Source organism: Astyanax mexicanus, chromosome 11 (genome assembly GCF_023375975.1).
Source record: "Astyanax mexicanus isolate ESR-SI-001 chromosome 11, AstMex3_surface, whole genome shotgun sequence".
In the NCBI taxonomy this organism is placed as follows: domain Eukaryota; kingdom Metazoa; phylum Chordata; class Actinopteri; order Characiformes; family Acestrorhamphidae; genus Astyanax; species Astyanax mexicanus.
The window spans coordinates 17,854,995-17,864,044 of NC_064418.1; the positions used below are offsets into that span (position 1 = coordinate 17,854,995).

Below are 9,050 nucleotides of genomic sequence, written 5' to 3' on the forward strand. Positions count from 1 at the left end.
AAAGCTTATAGGCTACTAATTGTGCATTTACACATTTGCAGTGATGAACCATAATTAAATATTATTCTTCCTTACCTTTCAGGTTTTTGGCTGGTTCTAGGAATAGGTGACTGGATGACCTACTTAACGTTGTCCTTAGTAAAGCTGATGATTACTTCACTGTGATAAAAGCCCTGCAGGATGCTGATCGTGTCAAGAATCCAATAGGTTTGGTTCTCAGAATCTTTTACATTCAGTTTCCCAGATGATGGAAAGTGGTTGGAGAGACAAAATAATTGTAAAGAGAGATCGGGGAATTTGTCAATATCAGGTCCCCTCTCTGTTACACACTGTGTACAGGGCCATCTAAAAAAATTAGAATATCTTTGGGGAAAAAAAGTTAATTTATTTCAATAATTCAGTTAAAAATGTGAAACTCATTATGTAGATGTGTTACACATAGACTGATCTATTTTAAGCGTTTATTTACTGATGATCAGTGATGGTTTGGAGAGACATGTCATCTGCTGGTGTTGATTCACTGTGTTTTATTATCAAGTCTAAAGTCAGTGCAGTTTTGTTTTCCCACAAAATCTTACAGCACTTCATGCTTCAATCTGCTGACTGCTTTCATGGAGATGTGGATTTCATTTTCCAGCAGGACTTGGCACACTGCCAAAATTACCAACTGGTCTTATATAATGTAATTTTCTGAGACACAGAATTCTGGGTTTTCATTGGCTGTAAGCCATAATCAACAATAAAAAAAATAGATTACTGTGTGTAATACATCTATATAATATAAGAGTTTCACATTTTAACTGAATTACTGAAATAGTCACTTTTCATAGCTGAAATGATTTTAAACACACATGACTGCATTTTAAAAGCAGAACTGGAAACAAGTGTGGGATTATTCAGCTAAAGCTAACAACACAGATGAAAGTCAAAGATTTTAACCACAGTGTCAAATGTAAATATAAAACTAGTTCCCTAGCTCTGTAAACATAAACACTTTACTTGAAAATATTGGAAAATGTATCCACAGATAAAGAAAAGTCAGAAACAGAAGAACTTCTTGATTTTCCACAGAAAAGAAGAAAAGAAAACATTAATGTTGTTCCATTGGAGTATGTGACTATCCTTTAATATCTTAATCTCTTATGACAATATGAAAAATGCAGTTTTAAAAAGATTTCTCTCTACATGTGCATTTTTTAAAAACTTTATAGCAGCTTTCATTTCTACGCCATGCACATGTAAGAGCTGAGTGTGTAAATAACAAATATTGTTCTTAAAGAAAGCAAATAGTTCTTCTATGGCATCACTTGAATCTACTGTAAACTCTTAATTTTTAAGTATAGCTAAGATTAAATGTCATGATTTTTTATTTTAAATGTACAATGTCCTAAAGGGTTTGATGTTTAATAATTAAAATTTATTGTGACTGGAAATGTTACAAATAAGATGCTTCCTGTTAAATTATTTTTAATCTTCATATTCATGTTTTTGTACTTTTAACTAGTTTTGTGTATTATACTGTATTTAACTAATGCCAGTGCATGAATGTTCTCTGATTTGAACATGCATAAATAAAATCAATAAATACAAATTCTTTAAGCAACGTTTTATTAAAAGAACAAACTGGAATAAGACACCTTTTTTTTATTACACACATTTAAATGACCATGGGGAAAAAAGTTAGACATTGGTAAAAGAATACTGCAACTAAAAAAACAAAGCACTAGGCTAACATCTCACTCTTACCCATTAATACAGGGATGGTCTGATTTATAAGGGCTAACATGGTCTAATATTCCAAATTATGTAGAGAGAAAGACACACACACAGAGCGAGCTCTGGAAATTATTAATACACCACTTCAGTTTCTGAATCCGTTTCTCTGATTTTGCTTTTTATAGATATGTTTTATTCTAGAAACTACGGCAATATTTCTCCCAAATTACAAAAAAAAGTCATTTAGAGCATTTATCTGCAGAAAAGAAATGGCTGAAATAAAAAGATGCAGAGCTTATAGACCTAAAAAAAAATATATTTGGTGGAATAACCCTGGTTTTTAATCAGTTTTCATGCATCTTGGCATCATGCTCTCCTCCACCGGTCTTACACACTGCTTTTGGATAACTTTAGGCCACTCTTGGTGCAAAAATTCAAGCAGTTCAGTTTGGTTTGATTGCTTGTGATCAATCTTGATTTTTTTTTCCAGAACTGTGTGTGTGTCTTATACTATAAAAAAACATTTTTTTTTTTTTTTTTAAGAAGTTATTATTTAAATTAAATATTAAACTAAACATTTCGGTTATTGTCACCAAGAATATCATTATCACAAAAATACTCTGTAGCTAAATGGCCTACCAATGTACTTGTTAAGCTACCTTTGACAGGTAATGTACTCACTACATATTACCTACTTTCACATACAGCACAGATGCCACATGCCGTATTCGAACATCTGTGTAGTAGCAAGCCTTACACTTCTGGCACTGCACCTAAACAAGAAATTGTTTTACTAAACAAGTAATAACTAAATTTGTTGCACAAACACATGTAATTAAAAAAGGTAGACGTACTGATAATGTTCTACCTTATCTTTTGCAGTCAATGGGTCCCAGGAACTGGAGCTCTTCTGAGTGCGATCTGTACAAAAATATAGAATATGTCTAGATTTTAATCTGTATCACACTCACTCTCACACACATACCTAAAACTCCATATTGTTCTACACAGCTTTTTCCTTCAAGAATGTTTTCTGCAAACTGTATCAATAAAAAACAAGCATGATTAATGAGAAATTCTTAATAAAGTGAGTAAACATTGCAGATACAGTGTCTTTAATATTGTTGGACAGATTTTTCTGTATTTACTTTTGGTTGTGTGGTTTCCCCCAAACAATTTTTAATATTTTATTCCGTTGTGAAGAAATCAGCACCAATGTATTAGAGAAACATAGAACAGTCATGTTAACGTACGACTAAAGAAAAAAATTTAAAACGTGAAGGCTCTCAGGCAAGAAAACAAAATTCTGTTAAAGTTGCAATTGTTAGAACACAGGAAATACATCAAATACAAATGAATAAAGTAGAATTATTGATTGTACCACATGTACTCCATACGAGTGTCCATCTTGCTGTTGTGGATGTTTGACACTGAAGATTGTCCAGTTGTCTTTGCAACCTCTGGCTGATGCAAATAAGCTAAAAAATTACACTGTGTTAACTAAACAGATAGACATAAGAAACTAGAATCATTATATCACTTCACACAGACCACAGGTGAAGAAAGCAAAGCTTTATTCAGATTAGATTAAGAACAGTAGAGAGCAGAGAAATTCATGGAATGCGTTTCCCTGACCAAGCAGCTCCATTCAAGCCTAATCACCAAATGCAATGCAGGATAATGGATACTTTTGGCAATATAATGCATATAATTGTATTCGTCACCTCCAGTTTTTCAAAACTGTCTTTCTATCCTCTCCCATATAATTCATGTAAATGATTCTTCTCTGTGTAATGTCATAAAACTAAAAAGAAAGATAGATAATGTTTTAATATTCAATGTGGAAGGAAGCTTTTGTTTTAAAACATTTCCTACATTTAATCTGCTGTTTAAACCACAGTTCATATAGACTTTATACTAGAGTAAATAGTGCACTGAATACAGAATAAAATAATAAGATGGATGAATATGCTCCTTTTCTCAAAGAAAGTGGAAGTAGTATAAACATTTGTGGTACAGGTAATATACCTTAATATATTGGACTTGAAGGACCGTGTTGTACATTTTGCCTTTACATTGTTTTACCTTTAAGACAAAGAAATGCCTCTGCTGTACATTTCTTCCAGACAACAATGATTCCATTACATTTTATTGGATATATGTCTGCTTCTGGCAAAAGTCTATACAATTATAATTGGGTTGCGGTTTGGAACAAAAAATAATCAAAATCACATCCACACAAACCTTAAAATCAAGCTTTTAAGAAGCTCTAAGCAGAGAGGTAGATTACAGTTCTATCTGTGACAGAGTTACTATACTATGTTGGAGTGTATTTATCTTTTTGTTCTACAAGCTAGGATATGCATTTCCTTCAGGGTCAATAAAGTATCTATAAATGTAACTCACAAAAAGTATCCAGTGGTTCCCATTTTCCAGACAAGCTCCAATTATCCTCCCATATGTATTTAAAAGCAATATTTGCTGTGTTTATATACCTGTAAAAAGTATGTGCTTTGGCATCTTGATCCTGATAAGATTTTTGTGGTTATTTGGCTCACCAGTGGAAAAACTTCAGGATATTAATAAACAAACATTTATTATCTGGTCATAATGCCAAATGGGTAAATATATTTACATAGGGAGTGAGTGAATAGTTAACTTAAGGCTGAGGAGTTAAAAGCAGGACAAATGGAATTGAGATATTAAAACAGCCTGCTGGGTCAAAACATCTCCAAATCACAAGGCAGGTCTTGTTGCATTTTCCTAATTTGCAGTGGTCAGAACCTAACAAACGTGCTCCCTGGAAAGACAACCATAGACCTAAAAACAGGATCATGGATGCCCAAAGTTACCGAAATTAAGGATGGTGAGGTCAGCCTCATAAACTTACAGAACTTCTACAAACTTCTTGGTCCTAGATATTACAGGACAGCCTGTGACCAATCTATGCATTATTCCAGGGAGGCCCAGATACAATTTTATTTTGTTTATATTTAAATTTGAATTAAATTTTCCAGCTTTTAAAAAAGTACTAGTAAAAACAAACACACACATGCTAGAGTTTTTTTTTTTTATATAAATCAAGGCATCAATTAACTGGATCAACAACGCGCACGATGGCCCTGGATCAACAACGCGCACGATGGCCCTGGATCAACAACGCGCACGATGGCCCTGGATCAACAACGCGCACGATGGCCCTGGATCAACAACGCGCACGATGGCCCTGGATCAACAACGCGCACGATGGCCCTGGCTTAATTTTTCATTCTAACCTTCAATAATTAACTTTTTTTTTTGAAAATGTAATCTAAAGTGACAAACTAACATTAGCAAGTCAGACAGCATTAAAGCCTTTTCAAAATAGGGCAATAGATCTAAGTTGTCCAAATAAAATTGTAAAGCATGCTAGCTGACTAACTAAATAACTAACAAGGTAAGTAGTAAACTAAGAAAGTAGGTATGTTATTGGATGTAGCTAACTAAATAAGCAGATAGCTAACTAAGTAACCTAACTAACAAAATATCTAGCTTACTAATAAATTAGATAATACTAAAAGTATATAGCTAACTAACTAACCTTAATAATCTAATTAACAAAGTAGGCAGCTAATTAACATAGCTAACTAAGTATGTAACTAACTAGCTAACTAATAAAGTAAGTAATTATTTAAGTACATATATAACTACCTAACTAACTAACAAAATAGCTAGCAAACTAATACAGTAAGTTACTAAAGAGATAGCTAACTACCTAACTAACAAAATAGCTAGCTAACTAATACAGTAAGTAATTAACTAAATAGATAGCTAACTAATACAGTAAGTAATTAAATAAATATATAGCTAAATAAGTTACTTAACCCAATTAACTAAGTAGCTAGCTAACTACAACAGTAAGCAATCAACTAAGTAGATAGCCAACTACCTAACCTAACTAACTAACTAACTAAAAGTAGCTAGCTAACTAATTTAGTAAGTAATTAACTAAGTAGATAGCTAACTACTTAACCTTACTAACTAGATAGCTAGCTAGCTAACTAACTAATACAGTAAGTAATTAACTAACTTATTATTATCCAGCTAGCTTACTTAAGCAAGCTGAGTTGTAGATCTTCATGTAATTAAAGCAAGTGTTTGATACTAAGCTCAATTAAATTCACCAGTCTTTAAAATGTAAACTAGTTAGCTAAGTACGTTAGCATGTAAGCTAACCTAGTTAATCTAACTAGCTAATGCTTAAAACATTTTCCCAGAAAGGAAACTTTCAAATATGCATCCATGCAAAAGTGTAGAGCCTAAGAGCCAGACTTTAGTTCAATTAAAACAGTATTTACACTGATTATGGGAGATAAAGGAGCTTTCTTACCTTCCTCCACACCGCACAGCTTGAACGCACAAGGGGGCACAGCAGTTACTGGTGTTTGAATCTCCCCGCGGTCTTTTTGGACAGTCGCGCTTGTAATGACGTCAGTGAGAGACGCTAAATCTGATTGGATGTGAGTGTTGTCGGTCCTGGATCCACTTTATTCACGTTGTTCCAGGAACAACAGCAACCCGAGGAAATCAGATCGTGCATTCAGCGCAGCTATTTATAAGATCGACTCTTTTGCAGGCTCTGACTAATATCCTGCTACCCTTCAATGTGAAAGGGTCTAAAAAAGGTCAGGATGAGGTAATGTAAAGACTAATATTAAAAGCAGACGTTACATTCTGGTGTGTATGAAGTGATTATTATTTGGAGTGTATGGATGAGGAATATGCTAAATAACGTAGCTAGTGTGTTTGGATTGTAAGATTTCTAATGGTTATGATTTATGGAGTTTGTAAAGAATAATTTCCAACAAATCTCTGACTTACAGAAGATCCCACACATTATGACAGGATTCAGCCGATCTTATCATTTAGATGTCTGTCAAAAACTTTGCTTAAAGTGCTAAGTTAAATCTGATATTTCTAATAATAGTGCCAAATTCCCATCTCCTGTTCACCTTCTGCGTGGTGAACTTTCTGTACTACCTTTATGGCCTTGTTACGATTACATGTAAAACTCACCATTGTCACCACTTAGTACACTCTAAGAAGTAAAACTGTGATGCACTTATTTTTTTTGGTGAAACATTTTTACATTTAAAAATAATGAGTACAAAGCTGTGAAATGATTAATCTGAGTTAAGTAAAAGTAAGTAAAACATTTAAGTGGATATGAGTAATGACATTTAGCTCTACAAAATATAATATTGAGTAGTTAAATTCCTATAATCCTAAAAACTATTTAAAGAATGATTAGATAAAATTGAAGTGATAGGTAAAGATATCTACATGCTACATGCTTTAAATGTTTTTAATTTAATGCTACTCATATTGAGTCAGTTGTATCAGTTAGCAAATTTTACTTAATGTATCTAACTGTATTTTAAAAGAAACAGATTCTCATGCTTCATAAGAAAATGTATTCAACATTATGTCACACTTTGCAGTTAATGAAATAGTAACTTGTTGTCATGGCCTACAACAATGTGGCCAGGCAGTCAATCATTATATATAAAGTGTAAGGTAAAGAAGCCCTATTGGGCAATACAACACAATGATGGGGAGGAAAAAGGTTGGAGGGATGAACCCATTATGCAAATAAATGATCCCAGGAGCCAATAGGAAAGATACACTTTTGTGTAATGCACTTCAACTTCAACATTTTTTTTGTGTCTTAGCTGTTTTTTGTAAGTAATTTTACTCACAATGTGGGGTGAACTCTAGCCAAATAACTTGAGTGCATTTTACTTGTTTCTTTTTAGAACATAATAGTAATAGTAATATTTAATGCTTTTCCTGAAGTATGTTTACTGCTAAAAATTAGGAGTATGGATTTTACTCAAAATGCTTAATTCAGTTGCTTATTAAATTAGTTTGTGTAAATGTTACACAATTAACTTGTGTTATATTTAGTTACCCCATAAATTATTACTTTGTGGTTTTCATTTTCAGTTTTTATTATCATTTAATGCTTCAACCTTTTAGCAACAGAAAAGTGGCTTATATCCCCAACTTTTCTCTTTATAATGTTGACTTTTCTCATGTTGAAGGAAATATATGGAACCTGTCAAACTGTTGAAACAATGGTTACATATGGTTTTCAGTGTATGGCTGTTATGCCACTGTAAATATATTAAGTATAATATTGCTGTATAAGTACAGCAATGATCTGGTCCACCTTACAAAGCTAAAGACTTTAAGTTCAAAGTCTTAAAAACGCATCTTCAGCTTGAAGCCTGTGTGTCACCACAGCAGCATTTAGGGTGGAATGGTAAATGTAAAAAATCAAACATCTTCATGTGAGTGATTTACTGAATGCTATAAAGCGTTTTAAAGAAAGCTAGAATAACATGTTATCTAAACGTAGTGTCATGTCTTGTGCAGAATGCTACCTATATAAAGATGCAAGCAGGTGACCAAAATAAATAACACTCCTACAGTCAGAAATAGTGAGGATGAATATAGTAGGAATATAGTAGGAATGCAGGAAAATATCAGTTAAAAGTGGCCGGCTGTAAGAATCTCAATGTAAATTCTGAACCCGACAGAGTTTCATCTGTTTCTGATAAATACTCTGATCTCCTCTATCTGTCATAACCACGTCAAAGCAAGAGTGCTGATTTTTGCTCTTGTCCAGATAAAGATATAGATGGTAACACAGAAATCCGGGAACTGATCTGAGATTAGTGACCATTTGGGATGATAAAACCTCAGATTCATTATTTATTAAAAATACAAAACTCCTCCGGCTCTACAAGACAGCAAAGTGCCTCCTTCACATTCTCCATAACGGCCAGTGAAATCCATCGCCACAGTATTACTTAGCATAATCTGCAGATCAGAGAAGAAGCTTTTAAGGCGGCTGCAGGGAAAGCAATCCGTAAGTGCAGCATTAAGTACAAGCCCAACTGCTGGCCCGAGCTTCCAATACATTTTTGAGGCCCCAAATTAGGTTAGCCTCATTTATGGATAGAACCCTTTTATCATTAGCCCCTCAAATGGCTGAATATAAAATTATTGAAATCGTACGCATACGTCTTCGTAAGTGGGCTTTATTGCCTCACCATTCGCTCTCTCTCCATCTTCCTTTTCTTTTTTTCTTTTACACGTATCGGGGTGCGGAGACGGGCGGGCATTGTGGGTAATGGCTGACATCAATAAGGCCATAATGCGATTGGGCGACGCTTGGCAGGCGGTAGAAGGGACGGCAGTGAGGGTAAGGGGAACCCAGCGAGCGTCTCTTGTTGTAATCGTCTTATTGTTCCACTCTGAAACTTCTTCGGCAGAAATTGCCTGGAAAT

At 34.0% G+C, this 9,050-nt stretch overlaps 1 long non-coding RNA gene across 1 annotated transcript; it reads right to left on the reverse strand.

Moving 5' to 3' along the window:
• Positions 1-1,591: 1,591 nt before the first annotated feature.
• LOC125805022 (uncharacterized) lies at positions 1,592-5,391 on the reverse strand. Its single transcript, XR_007441295.1, has 2 exons — positions 2,585-5,391; positions 1,592-2,489 (listed from the first exon to the last, which is right to left on the reverse strand). It is a non-coding gene; the product is annotated as an uncharacterized LOC125805022 (long non-coding RNA).
• Between the last annotated feature and the right edge of the window lie 3,659 nt (positions 5,392-9,050).